At 44.5% G+C, this 19,213-nt stretch overlaps 2 pseudogenes across 2 annotated transcripts; one reads left to right on the top strand and one right to left on the bottom strand.

Annotated features, from left to right (window-relative positions):
• Nucleotides 1-3,623: 3,623 nt before the first annotated feature.
• On the top strand, nt 3,624-10,939 carry LOC311148169 (innate immunity activator protein-like; annotated as a pseudogene). The gene is made up of 11 exons: nt 3,624-3,675; nt 3,978-4,099; nt 6,091-6,213; nt 6,481-6,718; nt 8,039-8,092; nt 8,196-8,374; nt 8,807-8,919; nt 9,142-9,303; nt 9,585-10,410; nt 10,746-10,842; nt 10,884-10,939. The product of its transcript is annotated as an innate immunity activator protein-like (transcript).
• A 3,678-nt stretch (nt 10,940-14,617) lies between these two features.
• Nucleotides 14,618-19,183, bottom strand: LOC311147900 (large ribosomal subunit protein uL1-like; annotated as a pseudogene). The gene is made up of 5 exons (XR_014615645.1): nt 19,166-19,183; nt 16,777-16,857; nt 15,888-16,026; nt 15,375-15,548; nt 14,618-15,079 (listed from the first exon to the last, which is right to left on the bottom strand). The product of XR_014615645.1 is annotated as a large ribosomal subunit protein uL1-like (transcript).
• Nucleotides 19,184-19,213: the final 30 nt, after the last annotated feature.

The following is a 19,213-nucleotide window of genomic DNA, read 5'->3' as shown; positions in this document are numbered from 1 at the left end:
TAAACGTCCGACTTCAACTGTATATACCTTTCATAATATTTCCCCTAATGTTATTAGCCTACCTCATCTTTCTCTCTATATTGTTGCTTCATTCATTCCTCGCTTTCAACAGTTTAAACTGAAATGAAATAAGTTTTGTTGTTCTTATCTTCATCATTGTAGAATTAGATGCAGAAGGCTTTCAGTTCTCTTCACGAAGATTGAATGGTTATGGGTCTGAATAAATAACTGCTATAGCCTACTGCCATCGCGCGTTCGCTCTTCTTTCAAACTACCCGTGAGTTCTATTGGCTGCTGTCTTCGAATACTCTATTGGTATAAGAAATGCAAAAACAGAAAAATGTCCAGCAAGCTATTCAAGTCTAGCTTTTCCTGCATTGGACTATAAGAGCTAAGGAGCGTTTTTTTAAGGAGAGAGGCCAGCGGAGCACAGGTGCTTGCGTACTGCACCAGAGACAGAGGCTATAAGTTAGAAGCTTATTATCAAATAAAATAAAATGTTATTTGTCACATGCGCCGAATACAACAGGTGTAGCCTTACAGTGAAATGCTTACTTACAAGCCCTTAACCAACAATGCAGTTTTAAGAAAGAATACACCTAAAAAATCACAAAAAAATACAATATAAAATAATACGAAATAAAAGTAACAAATAATTAAAGAGCAGCAGTAAAAATAACAATAGCGAGGTTATATACAGGGGGTACCGGTACCGAGTCAATGTGCGTGGGCACTGGTTAGTCGAGGTAATTGAGGTAATATGTACATTAGGTAGAGTTATTAAAGTGACTATGCATGAATAATAATAATAAACAGAGAGTAGCAGCAGGGTAAAAGAGGGGGTGGGGGGGCAATGCAGATAGTCTGGGTAGCCATTTGATTAGATGTTCAGGAGTCTTATGGCTTGGGGGTAGAAGCTGTTTAGAAGCCTCTTGGACCTAGACTTGGCGCTCCGGTACCGCTTGCCGTGCGGTAGCAGAGAGAACAGTCTATGACTAGGGTGGCAATTTTTAGGGCCTTCCTCTGACACCGCCTGGTATAGAGGTCCTGGATGGCAGGAAGCTTGGCCTCAGTGATGTACTGGGCCGTACACACTACCCTCTGTAGTGCCTTGTGGTCGGAGACCGAGCAGTTGCCATCCCAGGCAGTGATGCAACCAGTCAGGATGCTCTCGATGGTGCAGCTGTAGAACCTTTTGAGGATCTGAGGACCCATGCCAAATCTTTTCAGTCTCCTTAGGGGGAATAGGTGTTGTTGTGCCCTCTTCACGACTGTCTTGGTGTGCTTGGACCATGTTAGTTTGTTGGTGATGTGGACACCAAGGAACTTGAAGCTCTCAACCTGCTCCACTACAGCCCTGTCGATGTGAATGGGGGCATGCTCGGTCCTCTTCTTTTTCCTGTAGTCCACAATCATCTCCTTTGTCTTGATCACGTTGAGGGAGAGGTTGTTGTCCTGGCACCACACGGCCACGTCTCTGACCTCCTCCCTATAGCCTGTCTCGTCGTTGTCGGTGATCAGGCCTACCACTGTTGTGTCATCGGCAAACTTAATGATGGTGTTGGAGTCGTGCCTGGCCATGCAGTCATGAGTGAACAGGGAGTACAGGAGGGGACTGAGCACGCACCCCTGAGGGGCCCCTGTGTTGAGGATCAGCGTGGTGGATGTGTTGTTACCTACCCTTACCACCTGGGGGCGGCCCGTCAGGAAGTCCAGGATCCAGTTGCAGAAGGTGTTTAGTCCCAGGGTCCTTAGCTTAGTGATGAGCTTGGAGGGCACTATGGTGTTGAACGCTGAGCTGTAGTCAATGAATAGCATTCTCACAAAGGTGTTCCTTTTGTCCAGGTGTGAAAGGGCAGTGTGGAGCGCAATAGAGATTGCATCATCTGTGGATCTGTTGGGACGGTATGCAAATTGGAGTGGATATTACGCATAACCCATAATTAATTAGCTAAATATAAGACTAATACTGCATTGAATGTATTACCTGAAAGAGGTAGGCTAGGACATCTATATATAGGGCTATATATCAATCTAGAACAGGATTATCTATTTTGGATGCAATTTGAATGGAACTGATGGAGAGAGAAAGACCTGTGAGAGAGTGCTAGGCTGTTTCAAAACTCTGCAGCTGCAATAAAAAAATTAAGAAATCTTTTCAATTAAAAAACAAGTTGACCCCTGAAAGCCAGATGGAGATGGGTAAATTAGACGTGCATTCGGTCTTTATATTACTGTACCATAGGATATGCTGCAGCAAATGTAGGCCTACCTGTCACAAGAAAAAAAGTTACAATGGTGAGATGATACGTAGGTCTATATGCATTGTGAACTGCGCTCCTACTGAGATGGACTGTCTGTCCCCACCCTGAGCGTTGATTCATCATGCAGAGGATGTAGAGAAGCCAGATTTAGACATTGCATATAATTTAACAGTTCCATTTCACGCCATGCTGTTCATATAAATAATGTATTATAATTTACCGGTTTCTCTCAGTTATTTATCCTGGGGAACACACACACACACACACACAATAGAATGGACCATAAACATTGTTTATGTGTTCAACAGTGTGAGAATGTGTAAGTGAAATCCTAGATGTGCTATATCATGAATCTTCAGTGTCTTTATGTGAGCTGGCTGATGCTACAGAGACAGGCTCAGCATTGAGATATTGTTCCACTTCAAAAGCCCCTCGAGGGTTGTTTCTCTGGACACTGGTTGAAAGGAGAGCTGTCGGAGTGTGTGTGTGTGTGTGAGAGTGTGTGAGAGTGTGTGTGTGTGTGTGTGACTCTGGGAGGGGGGAACAGGTGAAGTCCATGAGAGGTGTAATTCCCTTGCCCTGAAGCCATCTGCTTTCCTGTTCTCTTTTTTGGGGTGCGACGGTGCGTCCCTTTAAACGCCTTCTGACATTCCTAATGGCAACACACACACACACTCCCTTCGGAGAACAGCGGTGCGCACTGTGACTGTTGCCATAGAGTCCGGTTTCGGATTAACCCCTGGTCCCATCCCACATGTGCCGAGTCAAGCATGGGGGCTGCTGTCTATTGTGATGGGAGAACAGGGCAGGAGGGAGAAGGGAAAGGAGGAGAGGGAAGGAAGAGGAGGAAGAGGAGGAGGAAGAGGAGGAGGAGGAGGAAAGGAGGAGGAAGAGGAGGAAGAGGAAAAGGAGGAGGAGGAGGAGGAGGAAAGGAGGATGAGGAAGAGGAGGAGGAGGAAGAGGAGGAGGAAGAGGAAAGGAGGAGAGGGAAGAGATAGGAGGAGGAGGAAGAAGAGGAAGAAGAGGAGGAGGAGGAGGATGAGGAAGAGGAGGAGGAGGAGGAAGAAGAGGAGGAAGAGGGAGATGAGGAAAGGAGGTGGGGGAGAGATATGAGGAGGAGGAGGAGGAGGAGGAGGAGGGGGTAGCTAGTAGGGAGTGGATCAGTATTAAAAGAGACATTCAGCATCAGGAATGGAAACTGATATTTTTTAGGTGAAGCAATGTTCCCCTTTCCTGAGTGATCATAACATTGGATATGTTTTCTAGTGAATAATGATGATTTAATAAATCTGATTGAATTATTTCTCTCTTTTTCCAACAGGTGTTGTTTTAACACTGTGAAAAGGCCTTCCAACAGCCATGGTGGATAAAGAGGTCAGTGACACGGACACTGGGATCATTCTCAACTCTGGTAAGAGCTTAACACATCAACAATGCTGAACCATACATTTGAAAGCTTTAGATCCATTCTAGGTTCAGATATAAATCCTTACGGAAAGCACAGAACGTATTACTAATGCTAAGACCTAAATCTATCGTATCAAATATTGAACTTCAGGGATAAATTCAGGAGCTAGAAGTTTATTGATAGTAGGGTAGCTAGCTGAAATATCTATAATCTATTAATCTGTTAATTCTGTGATAAAAGCTCCAAATGTGATGCCTGCATGAGGCCTGTGCTCTGTGGAAAAAGCCCCATTAACATAATCTCAGGTCCCGACAGCTCCACGTCGCCGGGAAAGGACCTGACCACCCACACCCGGGTCATGAGGCTGAAGCAGCAGGTTCTAGAGGAGCTGCTAGTAGACCTCAAGAAGCTCTGCATTAGAGAGGCTGTGAGTAGTCACACTGTTGTATTTATGCATATCTATACCGTTGTTGAGATATATACAGTTGAAGTCGGATGTTTACATACACATTAGCCAAATACATTTAAACTCAGTTTTTCACAATTCCTGACATTTAAACCTAGTAAAAAATGACATGTCTTAGGTCAGTTAGGATCAGCACTTTATTTTAAGAATGTGAAATGTCAGAATAATAGTAGAGAGAATTATTTATTTCAGCTTTTATTTCTTTCATCACATTCCCAGTGGGTCAGACGTTTACATACACTCAATTAGTATTTGGTAGCATTTCCTTTAAATTGTTTAACTTGGGTCAAACGTTTCAGGTAGCCTTCCACAAGCTTCCCACAATAAGTTGGGTGAATTTTGACCCATTCCTCCTGACAGAGCTGGTGTAACTGAGTCAGGTTTGTTGGCCTCCTGGCTCGCACAAACTTTTATAGTTCTGCCCACAAATGTTCTATAGGATTGAGGGCAAGGCTTTGTGATGGCCACTCCAATACCTTGACTTTGTTGTCCTTAAGCCATTTTGCCACAACTTTGGAAGTATGCTTGGGGTCATTGTCCATTTGGAAGACCCATTTGCAACCAAGCTTTAACTTCCTGACTGATGTCTTGAGATGTTGCTTCAATATATCCACATCATTTTCCTTCCTCATGATGCCATCTATTTTGTGAAGTGCACCAGTCCCTCCTGCAGAAAAGCACCACCACAGCATGATGCTGCCACCCCGTGCTTCACAGTTGGGATGTTGTTCTTCGGCTTGCAAATTCTCCCCTTTTTCCACCAAACATAACAATGGTCATTATGGCCAAACAGTTATATTTTTGTTTCATCAGACCAGAGGACATTTCTCCAAAAATATGATGATCTTTGTCCCCATGTGCAGTTGCAAACCGTAGTCTGGCTTTTTTATGGCGGTTTTGGAGCAGTGGCTTCTTCCTTGCTGAGCGGCCTTTCAGGTAATGTCCATATAGGACTCGTTTTACTGTGGATATAGATACTTTTGTACCTGTTTCTTCCAGCGTCTTCACAAGGTCCTTTGCTGTTGTTCTGGGATTGATTTGCACTTTTCGCACAAAAGTACATTCATGTCTAGGAGACAGAACGCGTCTCCTTCCTGAGCGGTATGACGGCTGCGTGGTCCCATGGTGTTTATACTTGCGTACTATTGTTTGTACAGATGAACGTGGTACCTTCAGGCGTTTGGAAATTGCTCCTAAGGATGAACCAGACTTGTGGAGGTCTACAATTTTTTTTCTGAGGTCTTGGCTGATTTCTTTGGATTTTCCCATGATGTCAAGCAAAGAGGCACTGAGTTTGAAGGTAGGCCTTCAAATACATCCACAGGTACACCTCCAATAGACTCAAATGATGTCAATTAGCCTATCAGAAGCTTCTAAAGCCATGACATCATTTTATGGAATTTTCCAAGCTGTTTAAAGGCACAGTCAACTTAGTGTATGTAAACTTCTGACCCACTGGAGTTGTGATATTATAGTGAAATAATAAATAATCTGTCTGTAAACAATTGTTGGAAAGATTACTTGTGTCATGCACAAAGTAGATGTCCTAACAGACTTGCCAAAACGATAGTTTGTTAACAATAAATGTGTGGAGTGGTTGAAAAATGAGTTTTAATGACTCCAATCTAAGTGTATGTAAACTTCCGACTTCAACTGTATATATTCTATTTTTTTGGGGTGCATCAGGGAGGCTGTGACTGTCTAACCTAGCCTGAGACCTGAAGACTTATGTTAGCTCCCTGAGGTAATGCCTAGGCTGTAGTTCAGTGGGCTAACATAGTCTTGTGACGTGTAGGAGACCTGAGACTCATAAATACATACAAATGGTTCAGAGAAGTTACAGACTGCTCTTTCAGCAGTAACAGAGTTACAGACTGCTCTTTCAGCAGTAATCTCTTAGGGGTATGTTTAGAAACGACTTCATTTGACTTTGGATTGTATTTATTTTACAGGAGCTGACAGGTAAGCTGTCTTCAGACTACCCTCTACTTCCTGATGAGAAGCCCCCTCGTGTCCGCAGGAGAATAGGAGCTACCTTTAAACTGGACCACAGTCTCATCTACCAGGATGGAGAGGTACAGACCAATATGAACCCTTCCCACGGTCACCCTTTACACTTCCTATATTACACAGTATTGGTAATCGGTAGGGTCAGGAGTTTTTCCTAACAATATGTTGTAAAGCCTATAAGCAAAGGCAAAGTGCATATCTGATAAGAGCGATTTGAACACAGAATACAGTATTTACTTACTTAAACCCAGCTCAATCAAGAAGGCTATTAAATTGATAATTAATGGTTATTCTTCTAAACTGAAAAAAAATAAATACTTTCTCTCCCTCAGGATTCAGAGCTTCACTCCTTAGAGACAGACCTGGCCTTGCAGCTCCAGATCGTTGAAGCGGCTCGTAGACTCTCAGTGGAGGAGCACCTGTCCAAACCACAGAAGAAGAGCAGGCTGCAGCAGTGTAACAGGGAAGAGAGGAAAGTCAAGGATCTCCAGGAAGCTGTGTTTCAGCACAGGATCAGGAACGATTGCTCCTCTCCACCGACCAACAAGAAGAACAACACAGCCAAACACAGTGAGTGCTGTGCCTGTGCTACTGCTGCCACCATCTGGCCACATTGGGCTCTGCAGTCTGCAGGGAGCTTAGGTTATACAGTATCACAGAGTTTCTAAACCCAGAGGCACAACATCGCGATACTTCTGGGAACGCTTGCGAAGCAGACTAAGCAGACCAAGCCCGGGTTTGAGGTTTGAGAAGTCAATGAAAGAAGTAAGAAGTTAGAAATTATTCCTTAGTTGTTAATTTTCTCAAAATGTAAAGGCACAACCTAGATTGGAGCCAATGTCTTAAGTAGTTGAACATGGTATTACTCCAACCTCGTGAAAGTGACAAACTGACACCTTGTGCCTTAGATTTTTATAGTACTGTCGTTCATGCTTAATTGGGACCAATTAATTTATACAGATATTTTACGGATGATAGTAACAGGATCACAGGCGGCCGGTGGCACCTTAGTTGGGGAAGACGGCTCATAGTAATGGCTGGAATGGAATAACTGGAATGGTATCTAACACATCAAACACACAGTTTCCATGTGTTTGATGCCATTCCATTGACTTCATTCCAGCCATTATTATGAGCCGTCCTCCCCTCAGCAGCCTCCTGTGAACAGGATATACTGAAAAAGTATTTCAGCTACTATTTTTATTGGACTGTTAGACCCAATTACATGTTTCTAATCATGAGCTTAGCTAACCAACGTCTCCATGACATCACCTAAGCATGATCAGGGATTTCTATTGGAGAAGCAGTTTCTGCACATCAAATGTATTTATAAAGCCCTTTTTACATCAGCAGTTGTCACAAAGTGCTTATACAGAAACCCAGCCTAAAACCCCAAACAGCAAGCAATGCAGATGTAGAAGCATGGTGGCTAGGAAAAACTCCCTAGAAAGGCAGAAACCTTTGAAGAAACCTAGAGAGGAACCAGGCTCCGAGGGGTGGCCAGTGGGGATTATAAGAGATTATACGAGTTATATGGAGATTATAAGAGTACATGGAGATTATAAGAGTACATGGAGATTATAAGAGTACATGGAGATTATAAGAGTACATGGAGATTATAAGAGTACATGGAGATTATAAGAGTACATGGAGATTATAAGAGTACATGGCCATTAAGGCTATGTCTATCTTCATACTGTACGGTTTCTGGTTATATTCTCACTCAGTCTGATGGAGGTTGGAGTTTTTTTTTCCTCACAATTGTTTAGTTATTGAATCACATAAGCAGTACATGTCATAAGAATTACACTGCAATGTTGATAATTTCCACAACCCCTTCCCCTAATTGAATGAAGTCTTAAATAAGCCTTATTTTATTTCTGTCCCCAGATCTGTGCATGTCTGACGACAGCTCCCTGTCTGATGCAGTGGCCCTGGACGATGGTGAGTTATCAACTAACACAGTAGAAATGCCAATGCAATTCAACTATACCAAAGTGTCATCATGTCTGACCCTTTGTATTGTGTCTCCTCTGTCTATCCATAGACTCTCTCTCTTCCTCATCGTCTGTAGACCCTCTCCTACAGTCCTCTTTGGGCTCCCTGTCCCTCCAGTCCTCCTCCTCCCAGGGCAGTCTCCATCACACCTCAGCCCAGAGCCAGAGCCTCGGCTCCAGCTGCAGTGTGGAGCAGACCCAGAGCCAGAGCCTCGGCTCCAGCTGCAGTGTGGAGCAGACCCAGACCCAGGGCTCCAGTCTCGGCTCCAGCTGCAGTGTGGAGCAGACCCAGACCCAGAGCCAGAGCCTCGGCTCCAGCTGCAGTGTGGAGCAGACCCAGACCCAGGGCTCCAGGATGGGCTCCAGCTGCAGTGTGGAGCAGACCCAGACCCAGGGCTCCAGGATGGGCTCCAGCTGCAGTGTGGAGCAGACCCAGACCCAGGGCTCCAGGATGGGCTCCAGCTGCAGTGTGGAGCAGACCCAGACCCAGGGCTCCAGTCTCGGCTCCAGCTGCAGTGTGGAGCAGACCCAGACCCAGGGCTCCAGGATGGGCTCCAGCTGCAGTGTGGAGCAGACCCAGACCCAGGGCTCCAGTCTCGGCTCCAGCTGCAGTGTGGAGCAGACCCAGACCCAGGGCTCCAGGATGGGCTCCAGCTGCAGTGTGAAGTTTCCTGAGCGCTCCCCCATCCAGAACTCCCCCTGGAGGGAGTCTAATCTGGACCAGCCCTATCTGAAACCTAACACACCCCTCTCTGTCTGCAGCAGCAGGCCCAGGTAAGAGTCCACATCCTTTTTGGATCAGAATTCTGTTAACTAATAAAGGTGGAGCAACTGAGTTTGCAGGTCCTACTTTACTTCTATAATATTTATTCTGCCCAGAACCCCATACAAATAGATTTGCTTTTGACTACATAAACTGTACTACTCTAGCAGTTGTCTAACTCCTGCCCTGCCCCCCCCCCCCCCCCCTCTCTCCCTCCCTGTTTCTCTGAGCAGCACCCCAGTAGGGACCCCAGTGTTCCCTGCAGACAGCAGAGTCCTGCCCTCCCACTTCCCCTCCATTAAGAACATGGCTCTGAGACATGGACAGACCAACTCCTCCAGCGCCCCCTCTACTCCAGAGCTGCATGTACGCAGACAGTACTCCCAGTCCTTCAGGTAACCAACCAACGCTTCGCAACGTCACCACCGTTACACAGAATGATGACACCATAACACAGAACGCCAACACCATAACACAGATTGTCAAAACCGTAGACTGTGTTGATTACCTTTATTGTGTTTTGTGTGTCTATTGTTGTGGGTGTGTAATAAATTATATTGATAAAATACATTGACTAGACTAGATCACGTTTAATAATGAAGTTGCTGTATTAATTGCACAATATAGGGAGACAGTAGCTCACTTTTCTCTCCCCTGTCTTTTTTCCACTTCTCAGGCTTCCCAGAAGTCAGTCACTCATGACCTGGGTGAGGGACGTGGGCGAGCCAGGTTGCCACGCCGACGGCCAGAGTTCCTGGTTCGGTCTCCACAGTATGCCCACCAGCGGCTGTACCAGTCCAGCTCTGAGCACAGCAGCTCTGAACACTCTCTCCCCTCCTACACCAGCCCCCTTAGCGGCTGTACCAGTCCAGCTCTGAGGACAGCAGCTCTGAACACTCTCTCCCCTCCTACACCAGCCCCCCCAGCCGGGACAGGGATAAAGATAATCACAAAGACAGGGAGGGCCCCGCATCCACCGAGATCCCCAAGCTCTGCCCTCCTCCCTATGGCTTCCACTACAGAGCCCAAAGTCCGACCAGCCCTGCGTTGAATGGCTCCAACAGCCCCAGCTTTTACAAGAGTAACACCAAGCACCAGTCCTCTCCCAGCTTGAGAAGAAGAATGGCGGCGGAAGGCACCTGTTCCCCTCTTTCCCCACAGGACCTGGATAGTCCCTTGGGGAGGGTTCTTCACCTGTCCCCCTCCCGGCCCCCCCAGCAGCAGCACAGATACTGGCAGCAGGCCCCCCACCGTCATCCCCCAGGAGAGTTCTGAAGCCTCCACCCCCCTACACCCGCCTGGTACGTACCCCGTCACTGAGGGAGTACCCCAACCAATCCGCCCGGGTGCTGCCCAGGGAGATGGCGTCAGAGCTCAAGTCCTGGAACCAGCGGAACCAGTTCCAGAACCAGTTCCAGAAGACACACCCTGGTTCCCTGGAGCGCCTGGGGTCATTGAGAGTGAAGAGCCCCACATCCCCTCACCTCCCACCCTACATGCAGGTGAGGATGCCCCCTAACACTCACGACCATAGCATTACTAGCATTTCCCATTGATATTAGAACAGATAGATGTCGAGCTAAAGGAACAGGAATGTAATGTAGGGCGGCAGGTAGCCTAGCGGTTAAGAGCGTTGGGCCAGTAACCGAAAGGTCACTGGTTTGAATCTCCGAGCCGACTAGGTGAATAATCTGTCAATGTGCCCTTGAGCAAGGCACTTAACCCTAACTGCTCCTGTAAGTCGCTCTGGATAAGAGCGTCTGCTAAATGACTAAAATGTAAAGTGTAAATATACATGTAATGAACATGAATGAAATGTGTTGTTGTTGTGTTTCAGGGTCCCCATCAGAAGCTGGTCCTTCAGAGGGCTGCAGATGGAACTCCAGTACAGTGGTTCGTTGAGCCAGAGCCAGGTGTAACCACAGCCATAAACGGTATACGGTACATAATATATATTATATGTATATCTATGCAGTATATGGCTCTGGCTGTAACCCGGGGGAGTTGCCCTACTGCAGTAAGCTATGCTAAACACGATGAGGGAAGGACCTTCTCTAGAGTATTGAGTATGTCTGTATTTATTTAGTCAATGGACTCTCTGTGAGATTATATGTCCCTGGTGAGGGACAACTGTCCTCGACAAAATGCAGAAGAAGACCTTGGCTCCATGGGTAGTTGGGTACCATGATAAGTATCTAGCTTTAGCACTATTTTATCTAATGCTTTATGTAAAGCAAGTTTGACATTTCTATAAAACGCGCTTTGCCAATTTATTTATTTTATTTGAAAAATAAAGTTATTATTATTTCAATTAGATTATTTTCTACAGGTTAAATATGACATGTTTTTGTAACAAGTTTCATAAATTTGTTAATGACTATAACATTTCAAGATAGCTTACTGTAAAAGTTATTTGTGTCTGGCACAACAAGGTCCAAATGAAGTTACGGCATTCTTAATATAGTGATTTCTTTCTTTAATTGAATTTCTATATATTTGTTTTCTTTCTTTATCGATTACATTCGGAGTAATAAAGCTGCAACATTCCTAATATCATTATTTCTTTCTTTAATTGAATGTCTACAGTATCTTTGTTTTCCTTCTCTATCTATTAGCAGGATATGCACAACATAACTATCACAAAATCCTTAATATAATTGTATTATGTTATTTTTAACATCATTTAGAAAATAGAACTAGAAAATGCTAGAAGCTGTTTCTCCGTAAGCTGTAGTACACTAACAATAACATGAAATAAGCTGAACGTTAACCTGTTAAACTATTAATATATATTAACCTAAGATGCATTTGTTTCTAATTGGTTTGTTTGAAGCATGATTGTGTTGGAGGTTTTCACTGCATTGCGGTTTTGTTGTGGTACTAACCAGTTGATTGTGCACGTTTTGATATCGTTTCCATATTTATAATTAAAGGGCTTGATATGACTGATCGTCAAGTGGCATTTCTTTTTAGAGAGATTCATTTGCAGAGGTGCTTGTTTCTAGTCAGTATAAAATAACTTCATAACAATATGATTAACATCTTTTAAAACTCAGGCATGCGCCATGTGACAGCTTGCAATAGAAGATAACAGGAAGCATGTTACTTCCTGCCACTACATGCAAATTAACACATTGTCATACTTCAATTGATTAATCACAGAATTGAGACATGAAGATTCTTTCAACTCCATGAAATAGGAACGTTTTATTGAGTGAAGCTGTTCAATGACCAATCTGAAGCCAGGGGCCAGAACCAGGAAGGGCTGTGTCTATCTGTCTCCTTCAGGAAGTGTTGAAGCTCATCACCAGAAAGGATCTTTGTCTTTCACAGCAGACGTTTAGGACTGAGCCAGAAGAGGATGATCTGTAGTACCACAGCAGAGCACTAACAGATACACGCTGAGGACAACCCAACGGCAGTGCCACAGCCAGTGTGCCAAGGGGCGCTCTTTGCACACAGGGCCACACCTAAAGAGAGAAGCTGGGTGTTGCCTTCATGGCAGTAAAGTACGGAAGCATATGTCTGCGCATACATTTTGACAGCAATATGCTTCCATAGTAGTGACATCAGAGGAAAAAGTATAGCCACAGATTGAACAATGAGCCAGATATTTCACCGGATGTATAAATTTGAAGCATCCGGTTGGAGTTGCCACTCCCTACCAAATATGGTGATGAGAGAAGCCCAGTGGCCGGCGGTGGGAGAAGAATTTTGGCCAACATTCTGCTAATTGTCAAAACTAGAATATGTAACAGAGACTGCGTTTTGTAGACTTTACCCTTTGCCAAAGTTGTAAAATATTGCGTTGTTTAGAAGGAGTGCAAGGGTGAATTGAGTTATTGCACACACGAACTTCACAGAGTAGGCGTTCCCTCACGGAAATATGCAAATAAATGCTAGAACGCGCCAATAGGATCTCACTACCTCATGCTTGGCTCTGCCCACCTCCTTGCTTGTTCTACCCACTATGATTCATTTGTTACCATTGGAAACGACAGGCTCTGGTCTATCTTGGGTTAGTCATACAACTCTTTGGTATACTGTAACTGTTACATTATAAGTGACTTACATTCCAGTGGTGCGTTGGTTGGTGAGTCCACTTTGTTTTCTCTCCACCCTTTCCTTGCCTTTATGTCTGTGCCTTATTAGAGTATCCAAAGGTGAACTTCCACAGACACGCGTCATGGTAGAATACAACAACAAGCCCCTTGTTTGGACAATGCCTTGTTGTGTTACTGTGCCTTTGTCATGTTAATATTGTACCACTGATCATGGTTGATCAAGATGATATACTGTACCTGATGATGTTTTTCTTGGTGACCACTTCGTTTGGCTTGTGAGTGGACAGGGTGCTGGACAGACTGGAGAGGGGTCTGGCTCCGGTGGTGACTGGAGAGGGGTCTGGCTCCGGTGGTGACTGGAGAGAGGTCTGGCTCCGGTGGTGACTGGAGAGAGGTCTGGCTCCGGTGACTGGGCTGAGCTGGACCCCTCTCCAGTCTGTTGGCTAAAGACGGCACGCTCAAGAGTTTTGGAGAGAAAAGAAAGAAGGGATACTGGTCTGTAGTTGTTGACATCGGAGGGATCGAGTGTGGGTTTTTTGAGAAGGGGTGCAACTCTCGCTCTCTTGAAGACGGAAGGGACATAGCCAGCGGTCAAGGATGAGTTGATGAGCGAGGTGAGGTAAGGGAGAAGGTCTCCGGAAATGGTCTGGAGAAGAGAGGAGGGAATAGGGTCAAGCGGGCAGGTGTTGGGCGGCCGGCCTTCACAAGTCGCAAGATTTCATCTGGAGAGAGAGGGGAGAAAGAAGTCAAAGCATAGGGTAGGGCAGGACCAGCAGTGTCATTTGACTTAACAAACAAGGATCGGATGTCGTCAACCTTCTTTTCAAAATGGTTGACGAAGTCATCCACAGAGAGAGAGGGGGAGGGGGGGGGGGGGTTCAGCAGGGAGGAGAAGGTGGCAAAGAGCTTCCTAGGGTTAGAGGCAGATGCTTGTGTGTGTGTGTGTGTGTATACAGACTGGTTACTAATGACAACCAAGGTGATTTGATCAACTACTCCCTGTCCCTTGGACTAAATATGAAAGTGGAATACAGGGCAAATAATCAGGTAGGCAAGAACAAGATCAGATCTCTTCACTCTCTCTGTCAGTTCCAGAGGACTGCACTCAGGATGTCATTAATCCTACTATGAGATCCAGTCAGTCAGGGAACGAGACCAGGACAGGTACTGTGTGTGTGTGTGTGTGTGTGTGTGTGTGTGTGTGTGTGCGTGCGTGCGTGCGTGCGTGCGTGCGTGCGTGCGTAATGTTACGAAATCACATACATCAGGGCTGGCTGTGCCCTGGTTAGAGCCGGAGGTTAAGAAGCAGTCTGTTGTCTGTTCTAAACGGACATCTGGACGCCAAGACTGACTCTCTCCCACCTACTTACTTACACTAATCATCTTGAAACGACGTGTTGTTTAGTCAAGCTAATGCATTTCTGTTATTGACACAGATAAGTTGTGTATGGCTTCTGCTGTATATTTTCAGATCTACACTACCACACTATTTATTCAAGTCCACTCTATTAAAGTCCACTGTTTATTTTTTGTCTACTGTTTATTCAAGTCCACTCTTTATTGAAGTCCACTGTTTATTAAAGTCCACTGTTTATTAAAGTCCACTCTTTATTAAAGTCCACTGTTTATTAAAGTCCACTGTTTATTAAAGTCCACTCTTTATTAAAGGTGTCTTAGAGAAAAAGTTCACAACTAGAACACAAACAAGACAGAAGATTGTAGGATCTTGGCAGGCTTATTCATAGAAAAAAAGAAAGACAGTTTGACAGCTATTTCAAGGCACAACAATAACCAAAGGAGTTGGCAAGACAGCACAAACAGATCTGGGACCAGGCTAATTTGGTTCTCTAGGAGAGGCGTTGGGGTTTTCCCATGGTGATCCTGATTCACAGGGCAGTGTGATTCTCTAGTAGACTCTAGTGGAGAACAATAGAGACTAGGAGAGGCGCTGAGGTTTTCCCATGGTGCTCTTGATGTAGAGGGCACGTACGTTCTGCCAGTTCTTCTTGAGCAGAGAGACCAGGAAGTTGATGGCCAGGTGGATGTTGTACACCAGCTCCTCCTCTGTCATCTTTATGTGACCCACCGCCACAGCCAGACACAGTACCTGGAACACACACAGGGAGGGACGTTTAGCACAAAACCAAAAGTGTTGCAATAAGAAGAGTGTTGTCAACCTCAATCAGTGAGATTCTCCACCATTCTCCCCGAAATGTGTACTTGTTCACCCACTCCTGGATTTACGAATGGACTGGTGGAAGGAAAGCGTTGACTACTCCCTCTAGCCCATGCTAACGCCAATTCAATGCTTCAAACCCATTAGGGAAAGTGATTCGAGCTTCAGGGATAAGACCAGAGAATCGGGACACAACCATTGACTGAGGATGGTGAAGCCCATTTACCTTCTTCATCTGAAACTTGATGGTGAAATTTGACCTCGTCCACCTTGGTGCTGAGGTTCTCGTTGTGTGTGAGCAGCGAGGGGAACTTGCCAGCCTTGTTGAGGCCAGGACCCGGGATACGAGGGATCTGCTTGATCAGAGACTCGGACGCCAGGAATGCGTCATACTTCTTGGCTCAAAGACAGAAACACAGAAAAGAGGTTAGTCACAATATACCTTTTGACAAGGTGTGGTGTTGTGTGGTATGTACTCTGTAGAGGGAGCTAGAATCTTATAGAAGCCAGAGTATGCACCGTTTCCTACTACATCTCATATGCTGCCCATCCTTCTGCAATTATGCAGCAACAAGTGTCCCTCGTGTCTAGGCAATGTTTGTATGTATTGGGAAACTACTTTGTGACAATACATTCAAGTCATATTGTCACGTTGTCATGACCACTCATCTCTCTGTAGCAATATTGATGTTACACTCATATTGATATACAACACAAAGCACATTGAAACACTCCCTACAGAGTTTCTTGACAAGCTTCTTGTTCTTGTTGAGTTTCTTCAGGGCTTCAATGTCCATGTGGGGCAAGTCTGCAGCCTTAGCCTCATCACAGTGCTGCTGGTCTCCCCTAAGAACTTGGGCCTGGGCAGGGTCTTCAGCCTGGGGTAAGAAGGGGGGAGGAGAGAGAGAGACACACACAGAGAGAAAGACAACATTGACCCTCACTGGATAACGTCTGCAGTTGACCCTCCCTCTAGCCTGGTCCCAGATCTGTTTGTGTCATATTGGGAGTTCTCAAGACGGCACAAACAGATCTGGGACCAGACTCACTGCCTCCTCCAACAGACTCAACATATAAGCTTTACCCACCTTGGCTGGCTTCCAAACAGTCAGTCAGACGGTCTACCTTCAACGACTGGTACAATATTTCATAGCACCATGGTCGGCTTGGGGACATGGAATATTTCACCCTCAGCCTACCCTCATATTTTAAGACCCAGGGTAGGGGTCCGGCTGCTTTGCTTGCCCCTGAAGTGGTACAGGCTCAGTTAGATTACACATTAATTCTTCAATGAATTGTCCTACCCAACCTGGACTTCGCCTGGGGGTTGTGGGTGCATCTCAATACTCTAAAATGGCCTCCTTTCCTCTACTTGTCTTCTTTCCTTCAGAACTGGACAGGTGAAAGAAAATTCCTGATTCATCACAAGCCATTGCTATTCTGTTTTGATCCATTTTGTTAAAGAGGATGACATGTTAGACTATTGAGAGACAGGCTGTGATTGTGAATGTGGCCAATTTGTTGCCAACTTGCCATACAGAGGTGGATTCTCACTCTTCAAACAGTGTTAGGGTTAAGGAGCAGACAGAGAGAAGGTTGGGTTAGACAGTAGAGGACTGGGACCAGACCTGACGGTACCAGAGAAACGCTTGTCCTTCTGGGGATCGTAGTTCTTCAGGCTGATCTGTAGTTCCACCATCTCCACAAACCTGAGCAGAGAGAGAAGATACAATTGAAAGATGTGTCATGCATATCAAGGCTTTAAAGGGGAAATCCGTAGTTTAAACAATAAAGCAGATACCCCGCCTCTGTTTTGGTAAAAAAGCTAAGGGGTGGGCCTGGAGAAATGTAACCACTCTTAAATTCATAAACAGAGCTGACCATCCAAGATATAAAAATTATAGTTTTAAGCACATTTTGAGGCTATACAGAAGATAGCCCTATTTGGTAAAAGACCATGTCCATAATATGGCAAGAACAGCTCAAATAAGCAAAGAGAAATAACATTCCATCATTACTTTAAGGTGAAGGTCAGTCAATACGGAACATTTCAAGAACTTTGAACGTTTCTTTAAGTGCAGTCGCAAAAACCATCAAGCGCTATGACGAAACTGGCTCTCATGAGGACTGCCACAGGAATGGAAGACCTAGAGTTACCTCTGCTGCAGAGGATAAGTTCATTAGAGTTACCAGCCTCAGAAATTGCAGCCCAAATAAATGATTCACAGAGTTCAAGTCACAGACACATTTCAACATCAACTGTTCAGAGGGGACTGTGTGAATCAGGCCTTCATGGTCGAATTACTGCAAAGAAACCACTACTAAAGGACACCAATAAGAAGAAGAGACCTGCTTGGGCCAAGAAACACGAACAATGGACATTAAGACCGGTGAAAATCTGTCCTTTGGTCTGGAGTCAAAATTTGAGATTTTTGGTTCCAACTGCCGTGTCTTTGTGAGACGCGGTGTGGGTGAACGGATGATCTCTGCATGTGTAGTTCCCACCGTAAAGCATGGAGGAGGTGTTATGGTGTGGGGGTGCTTTGCTGGTGACACTGTCTGTGATTTATTTAGAATTCAAGGCACACTTAACCAGCATGGCTACCAAAGCATTCTGCAGCGCTACGCCATCCCATCTGTTTGCGCGTAGTGGGACTATCATTTGTTTTTCAACAAGACAATGACCCAACACACCTCCAGGCTGTGTAAGGGTTATTTTACAAAGAAGGAGAGTGATGGAGTGCTGCATCAGATGACCTGGCCTCTACAATCCGCTGACCTCAACCCAATTGAGATGGTTTGGGATGAGTCGGACGGCAGAGTGAAGGAATAGCAGCCAACAAGTGCTCAGCATATGTGGGAACGCCAAGACTGTTGGAAAATCATTCCAGGTGAAGCTGGTTGAGAGAATGCCAAGAGTGTGCAAAGCTGTCAAGGCAAAGGGTGGCTATTTGATGAATCTCAAATATAAAATATATTTTGATTTGTTTAACACTTTTTTGGTTACTACATAATTCCATATGTGTTATTTCATAGTTTTGATTTCTTCACTATTATTCTACAATGTAAAAAATGAAAAACTCTTGAATGAGTAGGCGTGTCCAAACCTTTTACTGGTGCTGTATAATTTATTTATAAGTCCCAAAAATGGATGTAGCAACTGCAGATTGCCCCTTAAAAACATACTAAATGTTGTTAGCTAAGTGTCATACAATTACTTTTACACTTAGGAAAGACTATTCAAGGTCATTCAGCTATGGTATATCTCTAAATCACAGAAATACAATAATGTGCAATATTTGCCATTACAGTACTATTACACTTTATATTTTGTTATTGTAATGACACAGTAATGCTCAGTGGTCTTACTTTCTGGGCTTAGCCAGAGAGCCCTGCTGGACCTCCCTAACAGCCTCGTATAACGTGTCCCTGGAGACCTTACTGTGAATGGGAAAAAAACCAGGACAAACAACAAATTACTACATACATTTATAGTATAGGGCAGCAAGGGATTTATTTACCACAACCCCCCCCCCCCCCCCCCCCCCCCAACAAAAAAAAAACACAAGGTATTATGAAGTTAATTTTTTCAAGGCTAAAAGAAACTTAAGCAAAGCTTTGTGCTCCCCCTCATAGCAGGCTATAATTAGATGGTTTAACATACAGTATGTTGACACATGACTCTTGAACAATTGTTGCTTTAACAGTAATAAATCATCAAACTGCTTTATGTATTCGATTAGATAAGATTTAATTTAACTAAATCAAGGATTTAAAGAAGAAATTATAATTATATTGTTAGAAGTGTCTCCAGAAGTCCTTGGGTAAATTTGACATTCCAAATTTTTTTTAAATCATGTGCCACAGATGTTAGTTAAAAATGTTCTCTGTAACTATGTAAATCCATCCATTAGACGATTTTTGAAGTTCTGATTTACAGAAATATATTCCTTAATAATTGTCAAAAAATAAAATAATAATAATTAGAAGAGATTTATAAATTCATTTTGAACTGACCTCATATTGGCGGTTTCACCTTCTTCACCCTGCGCTGGAAAGGAAGTC

Source organism: Coregonus lavaretus (assembly GCF_964263955.1).
Source record: "Coregonus lavaretus genome assembly, chromosome: 20".
NCBI lineage: Eukaryota > Metazoa > Chordata > Actinopteri > Salmoniformes > Salmonidae > Coregonus > Coregonus lavaretus.
This window is presented reverse-complemented; position numbering and strand designations above follow the sequence as displayed.